We start from the raw sequence: 22926 nt of genomic DNA, 5'->3' as shown, positions 1-22926 counted from the left end.
GGAGAGAGAGAGAAGTTCTTCTTTTTGTGTGTTGAAACATCATTTTTCTTCATCTCTGCTTTTCCTCTGAGTCATAAATCTTGTCGTTACACATTACGTCAGTTGATGGTTTCCACACTCCTGGCAAATCATAAATCATAACTTTCATAGCTGCACTAATATTTCCTCAAGCATTAAGAACATAATCATTCTAAGAAATATTTAAATATGTCTATCACTACATGTTATCTTTCATAGCTACCCTAAGTGACAGAATGGGATTTTTAAAATTATTATTATTAGCTTAATTGGTTATGTTGCAGTTCAGTTCATTTGTTTGTTGGCAGGATTACAGAGGAACTACTGACCCAGTGTTTATGAAACTTGGAAGGCTGTAGCATGGGCCAAGGAAGAACCCATTACATTTTGGAGTGGATCAGAATAACTGGGCGGATACACAAATAGTTTTCGCTTTTATGAACATTACAAGATGGGGCATTTGGCCTTGGCAGTGGTCTGCCCTCCTAGTTAGCTCATGAATTTGGAATAATAAGCAAAAGGGTAATTACATAAACAGCTTACATGTGGCATGATTGAACTGGTAATGATGTCATCTGTGTTTACGTCTTGCATATTTAGTTCTAATATGATTCAAATGCTTTTCCCCAATACAAATGATCAGTGCCCTCCTGCAGTAGAAATGCTGCATTCGCACCATGTGAGGAAAACCTCCCATTGTTCCAACTGTGGATGGTTACCTCGCTGTGAGTGCCTACTTAAGACCAAATTAGCTGTTTTTATGGCTGCACGTGTTTAATTAAGTTATAATTAGCTTTCTCCTGCTGGCTGCATCAAAGAAAACAATTAGCACCCCTATTTAGCGCGGCTATCGAAGCATATGTGATTTTAAAGTTGTGTCCTTCACGTAGAAAAGACACGAAGCAGAGCAGGCAGGACCTGTCATGGATGGACGTGCATATGGATGTGCTGTAAACGGTGTCCATATTTGTGAGCTGTAAATCTCTCCGCAGCTCGCTGAACTGACAGAGGAAGGAATGGTGTGATGGATGGAGCAAGGGATAGGAGAGAAGAAGATGAGAGGATAAGGCTGTGTGTCCCACAAACGGCAGCTGGGGAAAGAAACAGCTGACTCGAGGGCATAAAGTTGAAGCAGGGGGATTTTGTTTATGGTGGGAAAGCAATCTGTAAATGTCCATGGTGTTGACAGAAAAATGAAACTCTGAAACTTGTTGCAGAGAAATGCAGGTCGTATCAGATGACACATGGCATGTTAGTGTTTGGAAGGGTTAATGGTGTGGGGTCATGGAGCTGTTATATTTGTTATTCCATATTTGATACAAACAATTTAAATCATTTGAGAAAAACATTTTACCCAAAATATTTGTGTAATAAAATAGCTGCTGCAGTGCACAAAAGAAAGAAGAGAACACAGATGAGTCACAAGAATCTACAATAGAATACAGACCAGAAATCTGTTTGTGTTTTTCTTTGTGATGAACATAACAAGCTTAAAGAGTCTAAAGCAGATGTTTTTAACTGTGAGGCTGGGGAGGCACGGGAGAGTTAAGGAGGAGTCACAGAGGGAAAGGCATGAGGCAAAGACACTGTAAGGTGAGGGGACAGGTGCATGCAGGTGTACTAAAGGCATTGAGAAGTTCTGGTTAAGCCAGTTGATTTATTAACATGGTCAGCAGTCGGAGCTGCTGCAGACACAGCTCACTGAGGCAAATACTTTAACACCATTTACGATCTATTGCCACAATTAATGCCAGTTCTCTTTTGGAGTCAAGACTCTGAACACACGGGCATGATAAACTTATTTTTAGATTTAGTGCAACTTTAAAGGATATCCTTGTCTTTGATGTTTATCATAGATTGTCATTAATCTACAAAAACAACTGACAAAAAGGCATTCCTTATGCAGCCCGGTGTCATTCCAAAGTCATAAAATATTGGCGCTAGTGCAGTAACTTCCACGTCAGACACTTTCACATCAGCACAATATAAAGCCGGGTGCCATCCTTTGGCATCAAGGGGAAATGCGGCCATATACCAATGCAAGTTAAGGGGGCGAGTGGGAGCGGAGGTGGATGGGTATAATAATCCCTGTCTTTGGCTTGGAGGCCATTGTTTGCTTCCCATATGAATATAAAGCCAGTTACTTTTGTCTAAATCTAACCATGTGCTTTTGTTGCCTAAACAGAATCACATGTGAGTGTTGGCTAACGTAACCACGTATGTTTGTTGTTGAAGGCAAAAAATGTCAATTTGTGGTCTTGTACTGATGTAGTACATTTATTTGGACAGACACTGTGTGCAAACTGTACATTTCCTGTAAAAATGGAAGTGTATTTTGAAAGGACGCAATGCATGTAATAGGCAGAAATTGACATGTCACCCCAGAACTTCAACAGCAAACACACCCAGGGTACATTGCACATGAAATGTCGACATGGAAAGTTCATGATATCGCCAGTGACGATAAGTGATGAGGTCAGAGTGAGAATGTGTTGCCTTATAACTAACAAACCTACCTTAGAATCATCTTTTTTGTTCTCATATCCTGATGAAGACTTGTATAGTCAAAACGCGTTGATATCCCCGTTTTATTAAAGGATTTTTACACTACCCCAGAGAGCCTCGGACTCTTAGTTTGGACTACCTTTTGTTACATTTCGATATCTCTGTTTACAAATAGGACAGTCCTTTTTTTTTATACACCTTTTTTGTTAGTATCAAAATAATATTGCTAGCTGTCTGTTCCAAGGCAGTAATTGTAATATATGCTAGGGGACTCAGACACACACACACACACACACACACACACACACACACACACACACATCCACAATTCAGATATGCTTAAAATGTATAGTTTTTGCAAAGTGTTGGCGCGTCATCAAAAAGGTCACAAATAAATCATAGTTTATACACTTTTCCTGTACAGCCTGCAATCATATGCTGGCTAATAAAAAAGGCATCAAAACTTTGAAAATCCCTGATTTATGATTTTTGTTTCAACATGCCTCAAAATGGTTACACCCAGACCTCCCTGGAGGGCTGGGTCACAGAAGTTGTGATTGATGCCCCCCGCCCCTAGTGTTAAATAGGTGATTACGGCCCTCCTGTCCACCCATACCTTGTAAACAACAACTGCGAATAGTTCATTCCTTCCAAATTAGCCAAAATGTAAACTATTGGCTACAGAGCAACAGAACTACTGAGGTGCAGGTGACTCACTCAATTTTGACTTTGAAAGTCTCTGTTCTGGTCGGAAATGTTGACATGAAACTCTGAAAAACACCAGTCACACGTTGAGCGGTTCCCGAAAATATTTGTTTCTTAGAAAACTAAACCAGCTGAGGCTATTACTCCTTCAAAAATAAACTACTGCCATTTAAAAGAGAGAAACATGCAATAAGAGACTCAGAATCCTGGACTCCCTGCTGAATCATAAATAATAATAATTTCTTAATTAGACTCTAGAGTAAAAGTTATAAGACATTTAATACAATAGTGAACAGTACATGACTATTGGATACAAACTCACAGCCTCCCCTTGAGAAATCTGTGTCTTAACCAGCTGAACTGCCGCAGCTTTCTCTACAATCTAATTTCAATGACAGCAAATGTTTGGAAAAAAAATTTGGACATTTTTTGTAATCTGCAGCAATCTTAAAATGTACCCTTTAAAAGCAGATGAAGGTAAACACACCCTGTGACACTGAAACCACAAAGACTGGACTACACAGAGAGAGACTTTGGCCGGAGCAGCTGGTTGAAACACAACTCCTGTTATTTCATGTGAAGCAGGCATCTGCCTGAGATTATTTTAAACAAGCTGCAGGAGAGGCTGCTTCAGGGGCTATTATCTCTTTTTATATGTACTTTTTGTCTCTCCTTTCTCCTTTTCAAACACACACACAGACTGATACACTAATAAACACAGAAACAGGAGGATTTCACTTGCAGGACCGAGAGCCTGTGCAGCAGCGGAGGACAGATTTCGCTCTGGGCCTGGTGACGGTTCAGAGACACGGGCCAGTGCTCCAGAAGAATGTGCCAGCAATAGAAAAAAAAAAGTAATCTCTGTAATAATATCATCCTTAAATGCCCCTGAGTGCACCAGGCTTGTTTAACTTTATATGTCTGGACTGTTTTAGGAGAAAATATTCTTTGTGAGTCTTGTTTTCATCACAACTTTCTTATGAGGATATTCCTTGGACAGATGCACATTTTTAACTGTAATACTGAATATTTTCATGAGCCCTGTTGTCTTGACCCTTGCTCTTCTTACAGTTGGCTCCTCATAATGGTGTGTAAAATACCGCTATCAGAGGAGTCTAAATATTAAAATCCCCACACTGATCCAAGTAAATGACTGAGAAGGGTCTAGCTGCGGAGGGCCACCTCCTCCACTGGACCATTCTGGTGCCAAGCTTGAAGAAGGAAGCCTGGAATTGCGTACCTTTGCCAGACACAGTCACTGGGATACGATAACATGTGTTCAGCAATTTGAATAGCCACATGCTCTCCACAAATAACACAAAGGTAAATAATAAAACCTAATATTTCTATATCTTATGATATCTAACGATATCTAGCTATGCTAATGTCAGCAGACTAACATTGACGTTAGCTGAACAGAGTCAGGTTTTCTAATGACATTAGCATAGATAGCTAACATTAGCAAACTCATGAGTTTAGTATAAGTTATTTGCTGCTTGACATTTCAGTAACTTTATAAGTTACAGTTATACCCTGTGACCCGAAAGGTTACTGATGATTGTCAGCTTAACATATAATACACTTATTCATTAACCCTTAAGCATAACGAACAACACATGTGTAGCCTAAACGTGACAGCACATCAGCCTAAAATAGACCTTTTTACTGTTGATGAACAGTATGATGTTTTTTGGTGGGCGGGGCTTAGCTGGAGGCAAAACGATTCTCCACAGACATTAGCTAGCACTAGCTAGCGAGTTCTGTTGGCTTATTTTAGACAGTGGAGGAAGATGATGCGGGTGGTGCATTCAGAAATACTCATTCCAAGTGCTGGAACGAACTCTAGCACAAACTGGACCGTTTGTAAATGCGGAGCATTATCTGAATGCACCATTCGGTTATCCTGATCACAGCACTCTTGTCAGACTGAATTTCCAAAAGCGTCATGTCAGGTCACTCACTCTTCGGACCGCGAGTGTTACTTGAAAAACAAGCACTGACCAATGGGACCAGACTGGCCGACCCATACTCTCTCATTCAATGAATGGATGATTTAACAGGATTCCCGAAGGTTGGATGGCCGGCAAGATTACTCGAGAACCCGGGCGACACTTGAACAGTTTACTCCAGTTTGTTTTGCTATGAAAGCTCAGGTCAGCTAATGTGCTAAAAAGTTAGCATTATGGAGAAATCCAATATTCCTCTTAATACCTCCCCAATTTCTAATTAGGTAGACATGATACCGCATAATACACAAAATGATATTCATCCCTACAACAGTAAATACTTTTTCCATTACCTGATATGAAGCGTGTGCTGCACATGCAAGTATTTTTGATGATCCCCTCCGCCAGTCATTTCGTCTCATTGCATTTAACCATAGATGTCTTCATTTCAGTGTCTTTGGTATGTGATAAAATTTAAGTTTTGAGTCATGACTCCTATTTTAGTACCCAATAACACAACAATAATGACAACATTTTAAGACTCCTATGTAGCCTACAGCCCTGCGGTGTCGAGTTGTGTTTTGCTAATAAAATGACATCATTGTAATATCTGCCCTAAAAGGGTCTATATTATAGATCTACTATAGGTCTATATAATATAATGTATTTTATAAACACTCAGCAGGCTACTTTATTTATTAACAATAAAGATATGATAACAAGACAACAAAAGCCTACACTGCCCAATATAATATAATGGCACGTAAACCTTATTTATTGATAACTTACCACACACAATAACACGTGATTTTACCCTCGTGATGGAGATGGGTCTCAAAGCAGAAGGTGGGCCTGAGCGTGGAGCTCTGCAGCAGGACCCTATTGAAAAGATCCCTTGTTGGTTATCTTATTAAACGAAGGCACAGGTAAACAGATGTGCCACCAGGATTTAATAGCACATATGTAACCTATTACTGTGGATGAATTAATCGTTTCAAAGGGACAAATGGGACATGGAAGAGGACAAAGAACTTGAGCAGATTGATAATTCTCCATTATACTTCCTAATAGTGTGATACTGCATTAATCTGTCCTGTATCAATATTTATTCCTCATTACAGCCGACTCAGAGTAGTGTAGTGAGCATCTTGCAGGACAAATGAGAGACCATCCATCCATCTGCGACACAAATGAGCATCAAACACAGCCATATGTTCTTTGGGAGGACTTTTTTATTGACAGTTTAGTCCCATTTTCGTGCATCACATTCATTCAGAAACATGCTGCAGCTGCTGTTTTCTACTGGAGCAGCTGAGTGTTGACCTCTGTGTCCGATGATACCTCAAGAATCTCGCTGTTCCTGTGAGAAAAGTCATAGAAATGCATAATAATGCATAATGCAATAATTGACTTAGTTATGTATTAAATTCCCTGACTTTCCATGTTTGGATTGCTCCATGATATTCCATATATTTCATGACCTATGGCTGACCAATGTATTTCATTGAATACAGTTCCTACTGTATGCATATGAGTGTGTCTGTGGAGTCTGAAAAAGCAGAGACTGTATTTTACAGCGCTGAGGTGTGTTTGCCAAGCATGACGGGCACCTTCACCTAATCCCCAGACGGATGAAACTCACACCAAAATGCTGATGATACAGGGCCTCCCATGCCAGCTGGCAGGGGCCCATCACAACCTATACTCACTGAGGAAAAACATGTCACAACCAGAGGGTCTGCTCATCTTCATATAGAGTTTCAACGGACGCTCACACACACACACCTAAACATGACGAAAGGTAAACCAACTGTATTTGAAAATTAATGCAAACAAAAACAAATAAATTCATGGACTCAAACTCACACATATACATGTTCAGTTGAGATACTGCACAATGAAACTGAACTTGCCAAAAGAGATTGTGTTGTGCACTACAGTTACACACACACCTCCACACCCCCATTTCTCCTTTTGCCTAGCACAAGAGGTCGAACCCTCAGGTGTTTGGCAAAGGAAAATCAGTTATAATATCTTCATGCTGACTCAGAGGGCTGGGAGGCGTACAAGATAGAAATAAACACATTTAATAGATACACAGACACACAGAAGAAGGCTCAGCACTCTCAAAATGTGGCTAAAAATACCAGAGTTCCTCTATAGAGACACATCTTTCAATGTATCTGTGGACGTCCTGCTAGTGGAAGGGCAAGAAGCCAATGTCAGTCTAACTGTCCATATATCACTTTGTTCCACAGTCATGTCTCATCCAAGCAGCAACCTCCGGGGCTGAAAAATAAAGCCAACGCAGAAGTGCCAAAAACTGCAGTTCCTTGAATAATCACTTGAGAAAATGTTAACAGCCTGGTACAAAACCTGTTTTGGTGTCTGTAGCTAATGTCAACATTCATGTCAACTCTACGAAGTGTCAATTTTTATATTACTGCTTAAATGTAATTAAGGCTTACAGTTGCATATAATTAAGGGCGTGGCTGCTTTGAGTGACAGGCTGTCAGTGCACAGTGTCCTCAGGCTGTCAGTCAGATCCGTTCAAAAGATCTAAGATGATAACAGCCAAAATGCATAAGTCAAAGCTTCAGAATGGTAGTCCACAAACCAAGGGGTAACACTATGGTGACTACATCCATTATTTACAGACTATGATCTCATAAAATACTGGCCATATTTATGATAAATATTAATGGTTCCCAGTAGATCATTTTTAATGATCTGATGGCCTGTGACCTTCCAAAATGAAACACTCATGTCCACGATGAATTTTTTATGAACTTTTCTTTCTTATATCACTACTTGAATAACCTAATTGTATTTCTACTTTGTGTCACATCTAGTAACCCATTTATGATCTGGTTTTTAGCCTATGCCAGCTGACACTGGGCGAGAGGCAGGGTACACCCTGGACAGATCATCAGACTATCACAGGGCTGACACACTGTGAAAGACAACCATTCATGCTCACATTCACACCTATGGAAAACTTAGAGTTGCCAATTAACCTGCATGTCTTTGGACTGTGGGAGGAAGCTGGAGTACCCAGAGAAAACCCACGCTGACATGGTCAGAACATTCAAGCTCCGTGCGGCTCCTGAGGTTCGAACCAGGAACCCTCTTGCTGTGAGGCAACAGTGCTAACCACTGCACCAATGTGCTGCCAGCAAGGATTTTCTACCCATAAGTTATTGTAAGTTAACATTGTGATTCATCCTAAAGCAGACCCATAGGTACACACTTTCTAACACACACACACACACACACACACACACGCACACACATACACAAAGAGCTTCCTTCATCCCCAGTGCTCTGCTGCCTTCATTCAATCAATACCTCAATCAGTAAAACCAATTAACTCAGAGATCTGACTAAAATCCCAAACTCTGCTATCCATCACTTCACCAATCTGGACTTTTTTTTACCACACAGAATAAACACTCAAACAAAAGCTCACATCAGTGTTGTCAACATCAGCGAGTGTTTTCCTTGCTCCTAGGTCAAGGCCATTAGTTTGGACCACCCAGCTGACTGGACTACCATTCAAGCTTTCACTGACACTAAATCCAGCTGGGGCTATGACATAGAAACACGGGCACTGGTCATTACTGCCATTTTTTAATGCCACAAGTGTGGCTACAAAAAAAAAAAGTGTCTGGCAAATATGACACAGATGTCATGTATGACATTAGAGAAGGATCTCCATAACTGAGAATGTGAAGTGTTGTCTATTTTATTCTGTTCTACCTGAGTACTTTGAGTTGAGGATACAGTAGGTTAAATATTCAGTTTGGAGTAGTTTGGCTTTATCACGAGTCAGCAACTTTAGCAGTGTGTGTGTGTGTGTGTGTGTGTGTGTGTGTGTGTGTGTTTGATTTGGTAATAACTCAATTTATGTCCCGTGTGTGTGTGTGTATTACAGTGAAATGTTTGTCTGTACAGTGTTAACATGGCTGTACGTGTGTGTGTGTGTGTGTGTGTGTGTGTGTTTTAAAATGCATCTAGTGCCTGTGCAGTGTGTACATCAGTATATTTGTACCAACTGAGTGTGTCCATGTTTAGCATCTGTATTCAGCAGTGTGTTTTTGTGTGTCCTTAGCTTTTCTCCTGACTCAGCTGTTTGAGCGATCCAGAGATCAAAGTGCGGAGAGTTAGACGAACACTGCAGTGAAGTTTCAGCAAGCTGATGAATAAACATGAGGAGGGACGTTTATGCAACGCACACGTACACACATCCTTTTTAAGAACAGCGGACAATACATAAACACTGCTGCTGCTGCACGCATGCCGCCTGCTGAATCTTAAGGTGCACACACATAGAGACACAGACACTGCACAGGGTCAACATACAATCATTTAGTGCACACTAATACACTGTTTTTTTAATAAAAGGTTTAACAAAGTGTGTGTGTGTGTGTGTGTGTGTGTGTGTGTGTGTGTGTGTGTGTGTGTGTGTGTATGTTTCATTAAGTGGGACCTGTTTGTCTTGGTGCAGAGAGGGGCAATAGGGTAATCTTGCATTTATGAAAGACACACACACACAATGCCGTCACACACCCTCACTGTCTGAAACCCCTCCTGAATGAACCAACATACACCGGCCAAAATGAAGGCACACACACACTGGCAGACTCACACAAATGCACATGCACATATGAAAGTGCACAAGAGAGCAAACACACCCCATAAAGAGCAGAAGCCTTTGGCCAACAGTCTACTGATGGATGAAGTCTTATGGACTTAAGCTGCCAATAGCAGGTTAATCTCCAGACAGACCAAACAACAGACATATTATGCTACAGGGAGAAGGAGTAAGGAGAAAAAGTAAAACAAAATAAAGACACAGAGAGAGACAGTAGCAAACAAATCTCATTCAGACCTGAAATAGGTAACTGTCTTCATGTACAAATAAAGCATTTAAGCAATATTAAACAAGAGGGTGTGCTTTAACATCATTTGTGGCACGACAGTGGAGTCCACCATATAGATTGTTGCCTTCTGGTATTTGCTCTGTCAGTTACAACATTGCCATGGAAACGGCGGAGTAATATTTTTAGTGATTGGCCAGGTGTACTGTTATGCCAATTTGAGCACATTCTAAATGTCTGATCGGATTCAAAATCAGATTGCTTAGTCTGAAATACTTGATGTAAAATATTCAACATACATAAACCTTCCTGTTAAAAGGACACTGTGTAGCATTTTCAGTTGTTTATTGGCAAAAATCGATGTCTGTATTCATAAATATGTCATCACTGGTGTATCATTACCTCCATCAATAATCTTATTCTTGTAAAAGGAGAATTTCGGATTTGTTTGTACATTGGGCGGGTAAGTCGTTTGGGGGAGTTCCATAACGTTTCGCCATCTTGAAAATACATCCGCCAAGAGCTGCTGAAGGAGCAAGGGAAATGCAATCACAGGCCAGCGCCGCTATCAGCGGCACAGTGATGCAAGGAGAGGGATGAGGTGTGAGAGGCTGAGCCACTTGTCAGTTGTCAAAAGACAAAACGTGATTGGTTTGTTTTGATTTACACCCGCCCCAACAGTCCTACGTTGTAAACACAGCCAGCATGGTGAGGAGGGGGTTTGTCTCTTGTCGCTTGTGTCTGTGTCAGAGCCTAAATGAATACTCCATGAAGTATCGGCTGACATGGTTTCATCAATGTTATCATAGCTTTTTGGTGCACAGCAGTTATCATTGTTGCAATGACACAGTGAGGCGCTAGAGTGTGCTATCCGTTTGAATGCAATATGATTTCAATGTTAGATGGGAGAAATTCCTACACACTGTGGCTTTAAGGATGTCTTGAATTTGGGTATTATATAATTGTGCCCAATACAGTCCTGAGCGGGGCACGTTCGAAAAGTTGGCAGCGCTCTAAGGTGTTTGACAACCTTCTCTGAAATATTGGCCGACATATAATACCAGTAAGTGAAAGTCATTATAAACTGACCAGCTATTGTGAACACATATTTACTAAAAATATCGAATTATAAGTGAATAATTTTTAAACATACATAATAATCAGCCACTTCAATTATGTATGTAACATCTATTTGTTTATCATCTGTTGAGATAGTCAATGTCAGACCCCCCTATATGATCAGAATGATCAATTCTGGTGTAATATTTAAATTTAACATTTACAATGCATTTAGTGCAATAAATGTACTTCACATTTGTGACATTAAAACATTAACATTGCAGGTTACACTTTGCTAACAGTCATTCCAGAACCATTCATGTTCACTGTCTATAATCAGCAGTGTGTGTCTGGATATTAAATGCCTATTCCCAGACACTCTCCCCGCAAAGCATTGACCTAACATAAAAAATGGATTTTTACAGCCCTCTTACCGGCATCACTCTACAGTTTGTGAGGAGAAAAGCCATAAAAACATTTTAAGTAGGCAGCTGCATAATCGTAAACACAGCAGCGAACGCATCACTTAAATGTATTTACATTTTACTTCTAATATTCATTGGATAGTTAAAGACAAAATTATATACATCATGGACTCACAATGGCACACGTAGATGAACACACACACACACACACACACACACGGCATGAATCACTGAGCAGTGTAATGGCAGGTGTGTCCAGGGCAGCATCCCTATTGGTTTGGCTAATGAAAGAGCATCCCATCTCTTATCAATGAATTATGCATCACACGTATTACAAAACGCTTCACTGCATAGATTATTAATACAAACACACACACACTCTGCATACATGTATAGACAGACGCAGACGTGCTGACACAAACATAAAAAATGCTGAAATTAACAAAAAAAAACATCTTTAAAAAGGTAAAAAGAAAACATGCACACACCAAAAACGTTTTTAAAAAATGCTTAGTGAAAGTTTTGATACTGAATGATACTGCAGCTTGCTGAAATGTTGAGTGTTGTGCACCTATTCAGGCAGGAGAGTAGCTTTTAGTATCAGCTAAACGAATAATCGGCACACTGGAGTGTGATTGACCATGTTGAACCTTGCACAACAAAAAGGGTGCTGAGATAATGTTGTCTATCACAACTTTCAGTTTTCAAACAATGACTTTTGCAGTATCTATTATGATGAACATGATGACATAAAAGCTTTATCTAACTGAAACTATCTGCATTGTTAAGCAAGGAGTACATTGTGTACAGTCTATGATCTTAGAGAGAGATGAGGTATCCTAACTAGGTTTAAGATATATGGGCATCTGGTACTAGACAGCAACCACTGCTACTCGCCATTTTTCATCATTACTAATGGTAATCGTCTTTATTAGTTACAATATTATTGAATTATTAAGTACATGGTTGAGGAAAGCCAGGGTTCAGTAATCCCTGATGTCGTATAAGGCCTGAAGATGTGTGTGTTTTCATGTACGAAGCCTGACCTGTGGTGAGTCCCAGCATGCTTTACAGATGTCCATTAAGCAGGAGGTTAATGGTGAGGCTATTACTTGCTGACAGAAGAGGAGTTCAATCAGAGCAGAGAGAGAATACCTAAAATGATTTGTGTGAAAAGAGTGGACGTTTTAAGTCCTCGCATTTTACAGCAGGAGGCCCAACCACTTTGAACATTATATTGAGGTTTTAAGATAAAATCAGACAAATAACCTGCATGTCATGTCTCTGCTGGTAATGTTACGGGATCTTGAAAGGAAAAAGCAGCCCATTTATGGAAGAAGTGTGTGTACAGTCCTACTCTGAAATTAGACAAGATGCAACAACAAAAGAGCTGCAGCATACAACTACAAAAAGGCAAGCTAGCCAGCTAAGCTAAGCTACTGTAACATTAGCAAGTGCTGTGTCTTAAATCTGATTCTTTTGTACTTACACTTGCTTTTCTGAGTGCATAAGTGCATTCAAACTGACAAGTATGGCAAAATGCAGCTCACTTTGAGTACCCAGATGGTGCACACATAACAGTCATGTGTGGAACACTGAATACCTTGTCACCATGTTGCCTTTGTGGTAGCCTACAAGGGGCTGGACCAAAAACACATTTCAAATTTGTGGAATGTCGGCCGATTATAAACGTAACAACCGAAGCATTTTACAAATACATGTGCCTTTTTCACCACCACTATACTGTTGTCAGATAGAGGCCATCAGTTTGTTGTTTTGGGTTAATTCTGGTACCATAAAACAAATGCATGGACCCATGATGTGGAGGGCTCATAAAGAGGGTGTTGGGGGAAGAATGGGCCCTGATGAATGATTGCCACCTTGGAAATATACCTGTTCTCAAAGAAGAACTCTCATTAAATTAAAAACCTGTCTCCGCCATGTTTTTTTTTTCTCTTTTTTTTTGTAAAATAATGAATAGCATCTATAAGAAAATTATGTGCTTATTCCAAATGAACCATATTGAAATTGTTAAATTAAATTAATAATTTCTCATTTTCTTTTCTATTTTTTGTGACAGACATGCATGACTGCTGGCTAATATGTATGTTAATCCTATCCAATGTCAAGTGTGATCATGTGACAAGACAATATGTGCACAATAGCATACACTATCAAGCCCATCATAATAGCATGCGCCGGGACCTGTCGTTACTACCTTACGCCACTGTGCGAATGCTAACATTAGCTTGCTTCCAGGTAACAGCAGCACATTTTATCATCAGGCATTGACATGTTGTGGCGTAAGCTATACAGTCTTTGGATATAAGTAACACTTGGGGTTTATGCATGTTTAATTGTCATCTTCACCATGGAAGATTTTCATATTCGATTTGTGTTGAGATGCTTGACAAGTTGTAAATATTTGGAAAATGCGACAGCTATTATTAACCCAGATCATATGACTGATACGGCCATAGGACTGCAAAGGGCTGTGGATGTGGAACTAACGTTAGTATTCATTTTTGTTGGCTATCTCTCCTGTGTGCAGTTGGTAACAATGAGTGCAGGCTCGATATAGCATAATTCAGATATAGCCTATTGTCCTTTTTTTTAGTTAATCACTTTTTCATATTTTTATTGCATTTCTCTTCTATTCTTTATGTGTTTCTCTTTATTTTTTGCAATGCTTGCTTTTTCTCCTCCTATGTACCAGTACACCAAAGGAATTTCCTTTCATGTGAAAACCTACTCAGCCACAAACCGGATTCTGATTTTGATCAACCAAGACAGTGGACTGTATGTTAGTTAACACACGGACCTAAGTAAATACAGTTTCTGCCCCACAGAGGAAGTCACGGGAAGATAATGCCAGACTTACAGATAATATTTAATCTACAGGACATCCTTCAACCATCTGATAGATGAAAAGGAAACTGTTTGAAGCATCCATGATGTGCATCATGTAAGACAGTTTAAAGTGTACAATAAAGTGTAGCTTCATCTGCACATCTGCGGGGAAGTATTTTTACGAGTGTTTGGGGACAAGTTTAGTAGCTTTCGGTATTTATAACAGATGGCCAATGTGGATTGAGTTTAAGAAAGTCTGGATATGTTGAGACATTGAAGGGATATAGATGTGAAAGGCTTTGATCAGAGAAAACCATAGGCTAACTGTCTAAGTCAGGTACATTAAGTAAATGCTTTCAGTTTGTGGTTATTGATAAAGGTCATAATGTAGAATTCTGGGAATATTCAAGGCTGAAACTTTCCATGGAAATGAACAGGAATTCAAGGTAACTACCTGGAATAAATTTTGAATACATGGGTTTTCTACTCAGTCTGTATTAACTACATCAAATCCAGATAGAAAGACACATTTTACCACACCATAAACAGACATAGGCCTAATTTATTTAATTTGCCAAATAAATAAATACATTTATCAAAATGTGCCATGCAGTCAGTCAGATGGTAAGCAAGTTAGCTTCACCAATGGAGAGGGGTACTTTGAAAATTTAAGCCAACAATTTGGGCTGCGTGCAAACTTCAGGTTTAAAGTAAACAACTAATTTACAACATAAATGTTTTACATTAACAAGAAATGGAAATGTAGATAATCTCGCCAAAAAAAACCTCATCAACTGCCATGCTGAATTAAATTAGCTAGCTAGCAAAAACTAGCAGAGGGTGTTAAAACCATGTAGCCTACTTTGCTGTAGGCTACTATCTGTTGGTTAACCAAAATATATAAAATATGAAAATATATTGACTCCAGTAATATGATAAAAAACTTCGATGAAAGCATGTAGTCCTTGGGCTCAGACAGTGCAGTACTGCTGGCAGTAGTGTGGGCTGCACATGTGATGGAAGAATGAGCAGTGCATGGTTACAGTTCAGTTAAATGGGCATACTTTTAACCAACACATGCCATAAGGCCTAGTAGGCTTACAGGTTTTTCTATGTGCCCTCTGCGATTTGCATTAATACTTCAAAGGTTCTTGTAGTTAAAGTCTGCAAAATTTCCAAAATTCCCAAGCTTTGCTTCCCCTGGAAATTTTCCGACCCTCTGCAGCTCTTGTCATAACATTGAAATATCTGGTACTATGTTGACAGAGAGGTAAGCCAGGTCCTAAGTGTTTGTAAGTGTTTACACTGTTTAGAGAAAGTGAAAGTTTCCAGTGTACTGGCACAAGATCAGAAGGTCAGAGCCGACTGACTTTGAGTTTAACAAGTTCATTAACGTTTGAGTAATGGGGAAGCTGAAAAGTGCAAAAAAAATAATTTTCATTACAGTTTACAGGTGTTTTGATATCTGAACTTGACAGGGTCATGTTAGACTTCACCACAGATAAGTTTAGAGTTGACCAAGTTTTAAAGATACTTAAGTGATGGTGATGAGGTGACAACTGTATTATAAAGAAGGTTACAAGTGAAGAACTGTTGCCAGAAAACACACCTTCATATATACTTTAAAAAAAAGATGTCCATTATATCTTTAAGGTTTGTTCCTTTCACTGGTCAGGGAGTTTCATCAACTTTAGGAGCCATGAAAAACATACATGGCTGTTATTCTGAATTTTTGTCATTCCTGAGACCTGACTTTGACATTTTGGAGATGACAGCAGAATCATGGCAGTAGTGTTTGAGAGCATAATAAAGTGAATGGACTTACTGACAGCTGGATAGAGAAGCTGCAATACAACTGAAAACTGACAGACAGTAAACGGACTACTTGTAGGTTAAGTGCCTTCAGAGTAAAGAGTGTTTAACATATCAAGAGGAATTTATTATGTTTAAGAAAAACTTTGTAAATTTCAGTTGATTCATGTTCAGGTTTTGTCATTGCATACCGCATTTCATACCTATCAAACCTACTATCAGTAGTGTTAGTATCAATTTCAGATTGTATTGATTCTGATTCCAGCTCGCTGATTCCTTTATTTATCATATCCTGGAAACAATTCTCGACACAGTATTTGCGTTCAGCTATTTTGGTTCCTTTGTCATTTTCAAAGATTGTCATTTATAAGCTTTTCAAATCTGCATCATCTGCTGCGAATAAAGGCAAAATGTCACATCTGGTGGGAAACCAATTAAAAAAACAAAAAGATGGTCAGTGGTCATCTGTGTAGCAGAGGCCGATATATGATTTAATGTCAAGCTACAAAAACACAAGATCCTGCGATTTCCATCATGCAGTAGTGTCTTTCATTAGATCCTCCATTCCTAGTAAACACACATCTTTCAAACTCCAACCTCCTCAGTTTGAATTCTTTTCATTTACACTAGATAAAGACCCCTTATGAACTCTCCCAGCAAATATCAGCAAATTAAGGTTAAGGAATGTTGCATATCAACAAACATGGCTCACAAATTCTCTAAACCAGCAGCTCATTTGTTCTTGGATCATTTAGTAACCACAACAACAAAGGACTACAACAACAAGGTCAAGAGATATCACTGTATCACTTGTCCTTCTTTTGGTCTAAGTTGTTTTCTGGATAAGAGCGCCATGCTAAAAGCCTAAACTGTAACCAGGAGCCAAGAAATCCCCTCCCTAAATTATCCAGCATGGCACCGGTACAAAAGTAGCTTAGGATGCAGCATTGGAATAGGGAGATAGATAAACGTGACAAAAGAAAGATGGAGGCAAGCCAAATGGATGGAGGAGGAGAGATTAAAGAGGTTTGTGTGTGTGACGGAGTTCAGATGGCTCCCACAGTTACAGAAGAGCAGAGGGGGGATATTTTTCATAAACTGTGGACTTAGAAAGCACAGCACAAGAATTAATATGCCAAACATGCATAATTCTAAAATGATTAATCCATTACCTGATCAACACAGTTTAAGAAGAATTGAGGTTGCATTTATAGAGTCACCACTTTTCATTTCTAGTTGTTTTGTCTATAGAGCTGGGTTAACATCCAAAATTTTTACCACATTTCAAGAAAACCAGCAAAGGAAGATGATAATTAATGCACGTTTATTGAGACAAATCTCAAAAGCAAGTTTGAAAGTGATGCAAACATATGGATTTTTAGTTTGTTTTATGTATTAATTTGAGGAACATTACAGTCTCCTCATTGTCCTACACATATTTGATGATTTCGGTTGCCGTTATTTTCCATCTTTCTACTGGACGTTTAAGTCAAATGCTCCATGTACATCATGATTTATTAGCTAAATCTAATATGGTACGATATGATACGATACGATACAATACAATACGATACGCCATTGGAAACATTAGCATACAGTACATATGAACCAGCAATCATTATTACATATCTGTATATGACAAAAATACCAAAGTACATGAGAACCTATTGATTTAATTGAATAGTTTTTTATATAGTTTATGTTGAATATGTATATCATTTTTTTATCATTTTTTATTTAACGTGAGGTGACAATCTGTATCACTTGCAGATGGCCTGTTATCTCTACGGGCCCCCCCATCCCACAAGCCCCAGTATTTTTATATTACACCCCTGCCCCAAAGCCTTTACAGCATCCTCATACCTCCACCCCCCTCACTACACAGACAATAGCTCCACCTATTATAGATGACAAACCAGCCCCAATTCCCAACCAGCTGTTATAAATCCAGAGACAAACCCACGGCTCTGTTGTGATTCATCAGCATTTAACAAAGCACAGACAGAGGAAGATTAACCCAAAAAAAGATAGCTGGAAGGGAAGAGACACAAGAAGAGAAGGAGTGGATGGGAGAGAAGGAATGAGACGAAAAAAAGTGAAAGGTCATGGCACACGTAGCGCTGACATAACAGAACGCCCCGTCCTTTCCTGAGCAGGGCCCTCACTGTTCAAACAACCTTTAACAGTCAAAGGGCGAATCAAAAGAGAGATGGTAAAATGCTGCTTCCCCCCCATTAAGACCTGTGTTCACAGGCTTGTGAATGAACCCTGTGCACACACACAAATGCTGTATCGTGGTAAATAACAGGGAGACAAAGAATATAACGAGGGCAGGAAGAGAATTCACAGGAGGGGACAAGAGGAAGACGTAACGATGAACAAGAAGCCAAGTCTCATGTTTTAATGATTCTTGTAAGGTCGGACTGTAAATGAATCTTTATACATACCACCTCTTTTCAAAAACACACTCATGAGCATGTAAAGTCTTGGCACCCACCCAGCCTCCACAGGTGAAGGTCATGGCTCAAAGGTTTAGAACAGAAGAGAAGAAGCTGCTATTACGAAGTAGATGTCGCAGCTGTTTAAACTTTATGGTTGAGAGTTTGATTTATTCACCTTGTAAAACCAATTTTTTACATTCGTTAACCAGGAAATGAAAGTTTGGACAGCCCTTTACAGCTTGAAAAGAAGTCATACGCCCTCGAAGCCCATCCAAATCCAATTCAACCCATTTCTGTCAAACATAGCATGCACTTATTTCTTTATTCTCTGGACTTTACGGCACTGAAATCCAACAGTACAGCACATTATTTTTTCAATCCCATAACACGATGAGGACCTTAAGGCCCATTTCCTTTAGAAAGACAGCACACAGAGGAATAAAGCTCAGTCAAGGCTTACAGCCAGGCCTTGTCTACTGTGGGTTGGAGCCCTCAAGCACTAACAGAAGTCTGGCTTCCACTGTGAGACCTGAGACAGGAAACATTAACTTCTTATTTAAAATCAACCTCCAGCAAAGCTGTAACCTTTTTTTTTTTATCTCTGCCTGCTAAACAGCAGGAAAATCAAAATGTTGTATCCCTAGACGGTATAAAATAATAGACGCAGTAACCGTGACATCACCCATTGGTTTGTGCACTCCCGTTTAAAGCCTCAAATTCGGTGTTTCAGCCGTCGCTGTCTTTTTTGTTGGAGCAGGAAATGACTATATTCAGGCAACAGGGTGGAGCTGTGTCTGAGTGAGAGGTGGATCTGACTCATTGAGTGTAGCAACACCTCGCAGACAGCCTGTTACTGCAACACCCTTAAATATGTGTAACTTTGAGCCTGGCCTAATGGCCATTTAAAGGACTGCAGTTTTTGGCCCTTCCACATGGCTTCATTATTCAGCCCTGGAGGTTGCCACTTGGTTGTACCCATAGACTGTATATAAAGATGGACAATGCGTCTCCCCTCCCTTCCAATGTGCAAAAATGAAGCCAAAATATCCCGCATACAGCCGCTGCCATCTTACACTGGTGACTTCATTTGGAGCCAGAGTAAGACACACGAGCTATCACGAGCAGCGCCACTGATCACGAGCAAAGCTACTGGCACACGCAGCTGTCAGTCATGACGTCAGACCCTCTTTTTGCAGGATCAAATAACTAGAGAAATTCAAAATCAGAAAAGCAACATCAGCGTGATAAGAACTACCTTAAATGACAGAAACTATCTTTGGGAAAATGTATTTAACATGTACTTTGATCTTTTAGTTTGGGCCCTTCAGTTTTGGGGAGCTGTAATGTCGTCCATTCTATTTTAAAATCTATGGCATGCGGATCCCAACTGGTCCAGCCACAGGGTCAAGATTTCTTCTTAAGGCCAATTTCCACCAGATGCGTGTTGGTTGCATCTCCGCTCCGGCACGGCAGCGGAGCCGATAGGATTCCATTCTAGTCAATGTGTGTGTTTCCACCGGCTGCGGCTGTGCTGCGTTCCGGCTCCGGCACTCCGGAGCCCTCCGCAACAGATAGGCAGGACTTCTATTTCTGCCGGACGCCGGAGCACAACGCAGCAATTCAGCACAGAGCAGATCGTGCGGGGCAGGAAGTCGTGCACAGAAGCACGATAAAACATCCGGTTAATTTTCAAAATAAAATACACAGTGTTCACAGCGGATCATATTTCCCTGCACTACACCTTAAAAACTACATAATGGGCAGAGGCAGGCCTGAAGTCAACAGGTCAGGGGTTTTCAGACGTCATTTCACCCCGTGAACACCATGGACGAGGAGATATTGATCATGGCAGTACACCGAGATGTCTTCCGGCGGAGCTGCACCGCACAGCACAGCAAACGCAGCCGGTGGGTATTGACGGACGGCGGAGAATGCAGCGGATAACCAGCGCTGCCGTTCCGCAACGGACACGCATCCAGTGGAAATCCGGCGTTAGTCATTAGTTCAAGGTCCACACATTCTAATATATTAAGCGTCCTACTTGCGTTTGGCCACGTCTCAAGCTAGTTTGCTGTCTCGATTAAGTAGCTATTCATTACACACTACAGCAGGAAACGGCACTTCAAAACAAAGCTTGGTGCTGGAAATTCACTGTACTTAAAAATAAACTGTGTTTTTACAAAGCTGAAATGTTAGCAAGTCACTTGCAGTCCATTCAAAATGGATCCGCAACCCACCTGTGGACTGCAACCCACCAGTTGGGAACCACTGGTCTATGCTTGCCGCTGGTAAGGCCTTTTAAAGGACAAATCCACCAAATAAGACTACTATGTTATCAAGCTGTGATGTTCAGTGCATTTGCATGTCATTTTAGATGCTCTGAGTGTATTTGGGAATGACAAGATCTAATGTTTTGTGCGTAAGTCCTATTTCATACCATCTGTGTTAAGCTAGCTTTAAACAATGCCAGGAATGTTTCTTATGGATATTCATGGTGCTGCTGTATAGTGACTAATGATTTGGGTGATCTTCTAATCAACATCAGGACAAAGTGTCCACTTGTGTGAAAAACTAAAATTGCATAAAGATTGCCATAAAATTACACATTGCTCAAAGATTAGACACTTTTCATTGGCATGTTCAATAAACTCAGCTCTAGCACCATCTTCAGGCCAAAATGTCTTCTAATAGAAAGATCTGCCGTGACATTTGCTGAGTCTAAACTCTTGGGAATGAAGCCTTCACTTATTGAGGTCTTTTTGCTGGATAATGTAACCTAACCTGGTTCTCTTCTGTTATATTGTATTCAGTTCTTTTCAGTCGTCCTCTGCTGTGCTGTTCCACTTTTCTCCGTCTTTCTCAGCAGCCGGCTAAAGAGGGGAAGCACCAGAACAAACCAACTCCAAAAGGCTCTTTGTCCCCCAGCATCAGAAAGCACGCTCACACTCTTTCCTCCCTTTGTCTGTCTACCTCCTACATACACCCTGCGTGAGCATGAGTCTTTCCCCTGTCTTCAGCTCTCAACAATGCTTCATCTCTGTGCCCCGGCCCACACAGCAGAATACCACGGCGGGGCGCCGTGAACTTCTCCCTCTATCTAGCTCATTCATTGTCTCAAACACCCAGTCGCCTCTGTCTCATTCCTCTATTCTTTATCACTCGACTCCTCATCAACGGTCTCTCTCTCCCTATCTCCATCCGTTTTTCCCTCCATCGCTCAAATTGGTGACCTCACCCAACACCCACATCGCAGTGACTTCACTGGGCAGCAGCTGCAGTCAAGGCCACAGAGCAACGTGTTGGTGGAGGGGACAATTAACACCGCCGCCACGTCTGGGACGCCAGGGTGAGACCGCTGAGGGGAAACTTCTGGAAGATATCAACCAACTCAGTTTCTCATCTCACGCACTTTTTCACAATCTGCATCCGTGAATTTCATTTGTCGCCAGTGTCGACTGAAGGAATGCCCACTTGTCTGGGAAGTGAGAGTGGTGGGACTGTTCAAGGCCACTATCAAGACTCAACAAGGCCACCAACTTCACATTTTGTCCTTTCAACAACAACAAAAAAGTAGGACAGGGTTTGTTTGTGAAGACAAGGTTCTGAGCTCTAAGCTGGAGTTTGCACGGGAGGTTGGTTTCTGAGTGGTAGAGAACTCAATTCTGTAATGTTGACCCCAGAACTTGTGGGAAGTCCATGATTGAAAAAAAAAAAAAACCAGAGTTGTGGGAACGACTCTTCCAGTGCCAAATGGAGGCATGACAAGGTAAACAAGTGTCTGGTGAGGAGATGTAAATATCTGTGAAGCAATAAAGCCAGATAATTTCCTCAGGAGCTGATCGTCACAACAAGAAACCCAGAAGTTGAGGGAAAGAGACAGGAAGAGATTGCTTCGTCAGCTCTTGTCTGTAACTGTTAACTTGGCTGAAGGGTTAGAGTAGGTTATTTGTTCGGGCAGCCCCGTGAGGAAGGTGGTCAAGGGCCTCAATTAGAGGCTCCAGATCAGATTTCGAGTGGTTTGGGTGTTTTACAGCTTTGCAGTGGGTCTGTGTGCTTACAAAGCTTCAGATGTCACAGTTTTAAATTTGTATAAGTTAGAGCTCTGAGTCTCTGGGGCTTTTTCCCCCCTTTTTGGAAGTGGGTGATACTATGGCCATGAAGAGGGTCTCCATGCTTTAAAAAGAGCTACACATTTTAATGTGCATTATGCATGCAGACTGATTCATCCATGTCCTTTACATTTTGTTTAAGATATCTAAAACAACCATACATACACATACATATC

The sequence above is a fragment of the Epinephelus fuscoguttatus genome, linkage group LG7 (genome assembly GCF_011397635.1).
Source record: "Epinephelus fuscoguttatus linkage group LG7, E.fuscoguttatus.final_Chr_v1".
In the NCBI taxonomy this organism is placed as follows: Eukaryota; Metazoa; Chordata; class Actinopteri; order Perciformes; family Serranidae; genus Epinephelus; species Epinephelus fuscoguttatus.
Note: the sequence above shows the minus strand (reverse complement) of the source record.